Genomic DNA, 9043 nt, shown 5'->3' on the forward strand with positions numbered 1-9043 from the left:
AACATACATCATAGAAACATTTTCACTATTAGTGTTAGTGTAGTACTCAAGTTACCCAAAAGTTGCTAAACTATTACATATAGAGCTAAAAAGTAACTTAGTAGTGGCTGCACCATTTTTGTCAACTTAATACACATACCTAGAAATAAAGTAGAGTATAGGAGCTTTTAATTGTTGTTACAAACATACATATTAATTAAACATAACGATTACCTAAAATTAAAATGAAAATACATGAAATAAAAAGACTTTGTGTAATGATCCCAAACTTTACTTTGGGGCAGTACTTGCATTTTGCCCTCAATTCTCCCATTTTATTAAAAAAATTGTGTAATGATGCCAAACTTCAGATGTTTTTCTATCATTATCCCCAAGGCTAGGGTCTCAACTACAAGGAGTTGTTCTTTTCTGCTTTTTAGGAGGATTACCCATGAAAGAAGTATTAGAGCATTACCATGTGCTTGAGTTGTAACAAATGCTGATGTTACTAAAGGTTCTTCTATAAGAACCTCCAAATCTACAACCTCTGTCCTTTTCATATGAAAAATATTAGAAGTTTAGGACCCATTCAGACAAGAAAAAAGAAAGGTATAAATTCGAAAGAAAAGAAGAAACAACCTAAAATCAAATGACTGACAAAGAAAGGCTAAAAATTTAAATTAAAGACATTAGACTCTAACGTGAGATTCTGTTAGTAGGTTTACACTTGACACTTAAAGAGTTAAAAGACTTAAAGACATGGGCTTGGATATATTCTTAAAAACATGGGCCTTAAACAATCGTGTGAAATAAGTAGATCAAAAATCAAATTAATGATTAAAAGGTATAAAATATTTATAATTATTTATGAAAAACTAATATTATACATATGAATAATTATAAAATTTATGTATATAATTTATCGGTTTGGTTCGGTTATTTTTTAATAGAACCACAAATCAAATATTATCTGTTTTTAAAATTTAAAACCTAATCAAACCAAATGTCGTTTTTTTTTTCGGTTTGGTTAAATTTTTGGTTTGGTTTTGGTTTTAACCAAAATAGTGAACAGGCTTAGCCACCACTATCAGCCACTACCACTACTGCGGCCAATCTCTACCACCAACCACCTCCGCCATCACAACTAGCACTGCAACCTACTACCACCAATATATCGTCAACCACCACACATTCTTCAGCCGGTGCCATCACCAATACTCGTCACCAATACCACAAACTATTAACATCAACCAACTTCACTATAACACCAACCACCTCCACAAGCACAATTATCACCATCACTATTACTTAACACCAACCATCACCGCCACTACTACAAACTATCTCCACTATCACTAGCGAACATAAATGTTTCATTTTTTTTTATCAAATAATAATTTTATTTTATTAAATTTATATATTTTTTCTAATATTGAATTACTTTTTTATTTAAATTTTATATTTATTATGTTTATAAATAAATTAATTTCGCACATTTAGATGTTGAGATCTTGAGACAACATTTTAATTATTCACGTGTACATTCAGATTCGGACTTCTTATTCTTAATGAACACAAATGAAGCCTAATACACCCTATTGTCACGCCCCAAAACCCACCCTAGACGTGACCAGCATCCGACGTTATGAATAACATTGAAAGAGCCTAAAAGATGCGATAATAACACTTGAACCCGCCAGGTTCAATAATCACCTCCAACAGTTTATAAAATAGATTCAAACGAATCATGAGATATGAATGAAATTAGCAGAAGTCTTTAATATTATGAAACTTAATCAAATGTATCACGTGCCAAGGAGTTAAGCCACTTGACAACTACCCACAAGAATGTATACTATGGAGCTTCTAAGATAAAGAATGATTGTCTAACACATCGGGACACAACCCACTAAAATGCTAAAATAATAAATAAATATAATGAGGGTGTCCCACGAATGAACATGTGGCCTCACCAAGTGATACGCTCAAATTACACCTATTAATGGCGTAAAGCGGACGTTGTCAAATATAGTAACCCAACAAAGTTGGGGTCGAATCCCACAGGGAATATGGAGAGAAAAGATTACTAATCGTATGCGATACCGGTCTTTAGATGCTTTAATCCTATTCCGGATAGTTTGAATTGATTGTTGAATAATGTAATTTAATACTTTGACTTAAAATGTAATTAATGTGAGAGAGAGAGACTAAGGTTGTGTTCCCCAATTTGATTAGATATTATGCTTCAGGTTTCAAAGTGATATACTTCTAATGGTTGTTCTATGAATATGCACTTGGTCTCTTAAAGACTTCTTAATGTTTCCCAACAGTTAAGCAGTATTTCCTCTTTATGATTCTTACGAATATAAAAGAGTTACAATCGAAGAGCGACCAATGATGCCAATTTAGACTTATTCTTATTCCTAAGTTAGTCTATTAAACGAGGGTTAACGCCTCGAGTCATTGTTATTCAATCTTACCAATATTGACTCTCTTTCCCAAGAAAAGTCAATATAATGGCTTCGGCTAATGCTTGCAATCATTACCCAATGTTACAACTCAAAGATAGAATAAATAACAACAACCATTATGCATATATCAATAATAGAAACCCATTCATATAATACCCATCATGGGATTCACAACCTTAGAATTGAAATTAGCTACTCATAATGTTTCTTGATAGAAAAAGCTTAAAGATTAACATAATACACTTACAATACTAATACAAGATGGAATGAGAGTGAAGTTGTTGCCTTAAATGCTCCAACCACTTCAAGATTAAAAACCTAGGGTTTATGCCTCTAAAATAAAATCTGAATGTTGAATTAAAACCCTACATTATGTATTTATAGAGCCAAAAATCGAGCCAAGTTTCTGGACAAAAATGCCCTTACGCCGCATTGTTACGGACCGTAACTCAGGTTACGGTCCGTCCTTCATTTCGTCATTTGACCACTTTGACGTTACGGCCACCATGCGACGGACCGTACCCTGTGTTACGGTCCGTCCTTCTGAAGCGTAAGTGGTGACAATTACTTGGCAACTCTCTGGAATTTTGGATGATGTTACGGTGAAGGGTTACGGACCGTAACATGCGTTACGGACCGTAACACTAAACCGTAACACTGAAGGTTTTATTGAAACTCTCTGGAAATTTAGCTCATGTTACGGTGACATGTTACGGACCGTAACATGAGTTACGGACCGTAACACTCCACCGTAACACTGATGGTTTCAATGAAAACTTTCTGGAAATTCAGGCCCTGTTACGGTTCAAAGGTACGGACCGTAACATGAGTTACGGACCCTGTTACGGTCCGTAACATGAGTTACGGTCCGTAACATGAGTTACGGAGCGTCGCTTAGCTCCAATTTGTCCGTTTTTTCAGCATTACTTCTCATTTCCAATCCTTAGTTAGTCAACCCTATAAAACACAAAAATAACATAAGAAACAATGTAAAAACACTTAAAATCAAGCAACATGTCTAGTTACAAAGGCATAAAATGTGCTAAAATTCACGGCACATCAACACCCCCAACTTAAGCTTTTGCTTATCCTCAAGCAACTACAACAATACTCGCTACTAACACACGACATCTTAGCAAAATAAGAATGACTACGGTGGGTTTGGCATGTGTTGTTAGCACGGACTCTTCGATCCAAGAAAAATATTTAGGCTCTTATCCATCTCCTGTTTGTGACACAAAACGCACATTTCAGAAAAATTTCAATTAGCCATGCAACCTCAATTAATGACACAATCATAGTACGGGGGTCTCTATGCACATGAATTTCAACTTCCAGAAAGCCAGTTACTTTGAAACCTACAATCCTTATGCCCTCACATAGACCAAAGTATGTCCCAACACACATTTACGACATAAATGGGACAGAAGACTAAAGAGACAGAAGAACACTCACACTCACAAAGAAATTTGCATACCATGCGTGCACAAACCATAGGCTTGCCTTTATTTTCCATGCATTCAACTCTGAACAATTTGATCGTGATCACATTAGGACTTTTTGGGCTTGTAACGTTGGCTTAGGGACGGGTAGGATGAATATTTGGGTATCGGTGACTCACTCTCCTCGACACTTCTTTTTGACTTCATTCATCATTCTTCCTATCATTTCCGACCCTCCATCTTTAGCGTGGATTTATTTAGAACTTATATACCTATATATAATTTTTTTTTTTTTATATCCACGCTGAATTATGTCCCTTTATATTCGTGATCACCCCCAACAGGCCTTTGGCCTCATTTTTCGCATCTTGACTTATCACCCCCAACTTAGGCTTTTAGCCTCATTTTCCGCACTTTTGACTTGTCACCCCCAACTTAGGCTTTTAGCCTCATTTTCCGCACTTTTGACTTGTCACCCCCAACTTAGGCTTTTAGCCTCATTTGTCATTCTTCCGTGTCAAGGAGGGACTTGGTGCCAAATGGGATTATTCACAAAAGGGAAATAGGTTAGTTCATGGTTAATCGAAGAAAAAGTCTATAGGCTAAAAAATGGGAGACTAGGGATCATTTTCTGTACGGGCCAGGCTCATTTAAGATACTTGGGGGTTAATACAAAGAAAGCCTAAGATCACTTCACAATCAAATTCTCTTTAGAATTCACGCACGACCAACCGGGCAAGTTCTAGATTGCAAGCATCATATGCAAATAGAAGCTAAAAACTCACCACACAATGGTATAAGGATTGTTTAAATATTCCGACTTCATTTCCGTTTGAAGATTTCATATGCATAAACACCCTTTCTTTGCAATGTCATTAAAAGAACCATACATGTCAATATCAACAACTCATTTTTGATGTATCTCACAAATTATTTTTCGGAGGGATATCATTGAACTTGTAAAAACCATTTATATCTATGCTAGAAACACGGACCACTACCACTTAAGTCATCATTACTTTACTTCTATATTAAACATCCTAAACATGCTAGGTTTAACATACACATAGCATTCTTCGGGAATAGAAACACATAGCAAAGAACAACCGAAGAACGTCCTAACACATACTTGCTAATAAAAATAATACCAACAAAACAAAACAATAACAATTGTCTTAAACACATGCTTATTATCACAATTTTGGGATAAAATACCCATCAAAACAAAAATACTAAAAACAATCTCCAGTATACTAAAACTGCAATCCCAACAACCAATCAGTAAATACTACACCCCCAACTTAAAAGCATGCATTGCCCTCAAAGCATCAATATAACGCATTAAAAAGAAATTGAGGGCCTCCCTGGAGCGCACTAGGCACTCGGATCTGTCGCAGCATCATGGGGTGGAGCAGTGGGTGGGGGAGAAATACGGTGAGCCGTCTCAATGGGCTGAGCTGAGCTAGAAGTAGCTCCTGCGGTGTCGGAACTTAACCGGGACTCCTGGCGGATTCTTTTCAAAGTACGCCGCTCCTCTTCCTCATTCTGTGGGCGCAACTCAGCATATGGATCAAGACTTTGGAGAATGGGCTCGAGATCTGGCGATGCTCTGCTTCGCTTCCCTTTGTCCACAGAGGGGATATCCTCCTCCAACTCTTCGTCGTGCTGTTCCTCAACCGTGTCTTCGTTGTCATCATCCCCTAGTAGGCTCTGAACTGGCTGGTATAGGCTCTGTACCAACTCCGTGTGTACTTTAGGAACCTGGTCTGTCGCCACAGCCACTTCCTGGGCCTTCAATTTCTGCACATCATCCTTGACAGACCGCAACTCACTCCGAATAGCGCCCAATTCCAATGTAGGGTGTGTCCTAGTCAGCTCAGTCATCCTGCCCTCAATACCATCTATTCGGGAGTGGATTTGTAGGTGGTCCGCAGCCATTTGTTCTTTTATCGGTCGCAGCGCTGCGTCAATAGCCCTTTTTGTGTATAATTTTAGCTCAGTCATGATCTGCTTAACCTGCCTATCTGTGCGATCCGCTTGCAGGACCACTGCCCCAAAATTGTCCCGGTTGAACATCATTTTTCTCGCAAGCTCGGGTGGGACTCCTGGTGTTGCATGCGGTGGTGCTGGGCTTGCTCCAGTGGAAGAGGTAGGACCACCCGAAGTAGGTGCGACTGGAGGTGGCATAGGCTGTGTAGCATGATCAGCCGGTGGAGCCTCAGAATCTGTGTGCTGATCCGCAGCAGCTCCTTCTTCACCCATGATAGCCAAGGGTATAACATCTGATCCCGTAGGCCCCTCCGGCACCTCAGAAACCGATGCAGAGGGCAACGAACCCTGGCTGAACACCTCATCTTTCCCTTTTGTGATGTCATAAATATGGCTGGCAATCACACTGTGATCGATATGGGGTAGGGGTTCTGGTTCTGCACGCAAGCATAGTCGCGTAAGCAGGCATGGATGAATGAGGGAAGTGGCCGGCTGGGTGGCTCTCTCTCGGAGGTCTTCGGCTATCAGTCGCCCGAAGTTGATCTTATATCGCGACATTATGGAAGCCACAAGAACAGCCCTGTCTGGAGTCAAATAATTATCTGATTGGGTAGGACGGATTCGGAACAGAACAATTTGCCACCAAAACTTTGCCTCTGGCGTTAGGGTGTTTTTCCAAATCCGCGTGGTGGCTGTCAACTTTGGCACTATGGCCCATTCAGGATCTGTTGTCCGTGCAATAACAGAAGCTACCCATTTTCGGACGGGGATTGTATCCTCTGTTCAATTTTGTAGGCAAACTCCCCTTCTTCCGCTGCTGTAGGCTCTATATAATCTTCCCCGAATAGTGTTTTATTTATAGCCGATGGAGAGACATCTATCTTCTTTGTCCGGAATACAACCTCATTCATTGCCGGTACTTGAGTTGCTCGCTGCCCTTTCTTCACTACTTTGAATACAGCTGCCCCATATGAAGCGTAGAATTCCCTAACAAAAACCGATATGTAGGACCCAACGGGGTTTTTCAAAAACTCCAACTTGTGGAATCGGATAGTATCACTAATGCTGGGATATCCTTCTATTCCATCGAAGATGACATTCCGTTCCTCGAAAATACTCCGCCTTGGGTCCATTCCCTCACCTTTTACCCGCTCACACCCCTTGTTATACAAATCTTCAGATCCCTCCACATTAAACCGGAGGATCTTCTCAGTCATAGCTTGCAGCCGAATGTCAAGTTTCCTTCTTTCCCGTTCGCGCTCTTTTTCGCGCTCCTCCGCAGTAGGCTGTCTAATGGGTGGTTGAGGTCGGTGTGTTGGTGTGATAGCCCGCTGGGGTTCACTTTGGCTCGACGAACTCGACGAGCTCGACTCTCTTAACTCCTCAGTCGAGGAGGAACTTTCTGATTGTGGGTCTGGTTGGCTGGGTGCAACTGGTGGGGGTGGCTTGCTGGGTGCGACCGGCCTCTTTTTAGGCCTGGCGTCCTTGATCAGATCGTCGTCGCGCAGCCGTGAGGTTACCTTGCTTACAGCACGACCTTTTCCTTTTTGCGAGACCTTAGGTGAAGCCTTCTTTGATTGTCGTGGTTTACCCATACCTGTGGAAGGAAAAGTTAGATATGATGTACGAGAAGTTGTGAAAATTTTACACCTTATGAATTTAAGCCAAAGACTTTAATTAGGTCAGGTACCGTAACACAGTTGACGGACCGTCGATGGTGTTACGGGCCGTATCTTCATCCGTAACTGAAATGGTTCAATTAAGCAAAGGTACCGTAACACAGTCGACGGTCCGTATCGTAGGATACGGTTCGTAACGTCTCACCGTAACATGATCAAAATTTTCAGAAAAGTTACTGGAAATTTGAGAGGTGTTACGGTATGATGTTACGGTCCGTCACTCGTGTTACGGTCCGTAACACCTCACCGTAATGTCTGTCAAAATTCCAGAAGGTTTTCATGGAATCCATCGATGTTATGGTGTGGTGTTACGGTCCGTAACATAGGATACGGACCGTAACATCCCACCGTAACATCAGCCAAATTTCTAGAAAGTTTTCATGGAAATTATCGGTGTTGCGGTGCGATGTTACGGTCCGTAACGTACGTTACGGTCTGTAACACATAATGACGGGCAACGGATTAGCAAACAAATGACTTGGCCAAATTTTCTCGTTTTAAGCACGAGGCCAAGATTTTGGACTTAATGTCCCATGGGTATGTTGTAAAACAATATTATATCCCCTCACATGCCTCGGGTTACTCAGACTTCACCCGGTTTTATTAAAGTTTTTATTGGGGACTTTTATCGAACAGTTGGGTGGCAAACCGATTTAGTAATTTCAAAAATGAAACCTTTAACCGGATTTGCCCTCCAATTCAGTGGGAAGCAATTGCTCGTGCCCAAGAATCTTTTAAACAGCACCAATACCAATCCCAACCCTCAACCATTGTCAAATCCCCCATAACTTATCAATTGAAATTCAAACTCAACCAACACAGCCCAAAACACGAATTTTAACGCATATTATACGAAATTACTCATGAGCATCATAGAACTCGCATTGATAGCTAAAAGAAAAGAGCAAAGACATGTAATACCTGATCGTTGGCGATTGTAAGGGTGAAACTCAAACTTACAACAGGGATTGTGATAAGAAGATAGTAAAGATATTTTTAGAGAAATATGGGGGAGAATGGAAGATGAAGAGAGGAGGATGTGAAGAAGAGAAGAGAGGATTTATGAGGGAGAAGGAGTTGAAAAACGTTTTAAGAATCCTTTTAATTTGAAATGGGAACCGTCGGTAATGTATTTAAACATTTCCGACAATTACGTTACCTGTTACGGACCGTATCCTGAGATACGGACCGTATCTTGTGTTACGGTCCATCAAATGAACCCGTTTCACTTATTCATTAATGACCTGGCAGTCCAATCGACGGACCGTAACTCGTGTTACGGTCCGTATCACCTGGCGTAACATGTTGAAAATTTCCAGTGAAGCCCAGATTTTGTATCAACGTTACGACCCAGGGTTACGGTCCGTAATACGTACGACGGACCGTAACTTGTACCGTAACACTCTTCCTCACCCTTCAGTGATTTTTTTCTTTATTTCTTTTTGCCTGTTACGCTTCATGATACGGACCGTAACATGAGTTA

Source organism: Lycium barbarum, chromosome 1 (assembly GCF_019175385.1).
Source record: "Lycium barbarum isolate Lr01 chromosome 1, ASM1917538v2, whole genome shotgun sequence".
Classification (NCBI taxonomy): domain Eukaryota; kingdom Viridiplantae; phylum Streptophyta; class Magnoliopsida; order Solanales; family Solanaceae; genus Lycium; species Lycium barbarum.